This window comes from Chinchilla lanigera, unplaced genomic scaffold (assembly GCF_000276665.1).
Source record: "Chinchilla lanigera isolate Chin_1 unplaced genomic scaffold, ChiLan1.0 scaffold00131, whole genome shotgun sequence".
Lineage (NCBI taxonomy): Eukaryota > Metazoa > Chordata > Mammalia > Rodentia > Chinchillidae > Chinchilla > Chinchilla lanigera.
Genome location: NW_004955532.1, coordinates 1,929,043 through 1,929,539, shown reverse-complemented (window position 1 = coordinate 1,929,539; position 497 = coordinate 1,929,043).

The following is a 497-nucleotide window of genomic DNA, read 5'->3' as shown; positions in this document are numbered from 1 at the left end:
CTAGGAGAAAAAAGAATTTCAATAAGAAACTCATAAAAAGGCACAAGCATTTAAGACTTCTCTGCTCCTACTTTAGCATTACAAAGCAAAAAACCGACAGAGGTGCAATCAACTCCTGGCATTCCCAATCAGAGCAACTCCAACGGGATGGCTGACCCTTGAAACACTGCTTCAAATGTCTTCATTAAAAAGAAATTCAAAATGAAATTCATGAAGCATTAAACTCGGAACTTTCTGATGAAAATGTAAAAACCTCTTAGAAGCTGGCAAGTCATGTTCATCTGCCTGAAATCTACGTTTCTAACGCTACGGTTCACCCAAAGCTATTTCTGCAAGACAAAAGCAAACCTCGACCCGACCTAATTCTCCGGGAGCAGGACCCCCGCTGTGGGGGGACCCGACGCTCCCGGGCCGCGGAGGGCGGTTAGGTCGCCCCCCGCCCGACCACGTTCGACGGCTGCGGCCGCGGGCGGTGGGGGCGTCCCCAGCGACCCCGC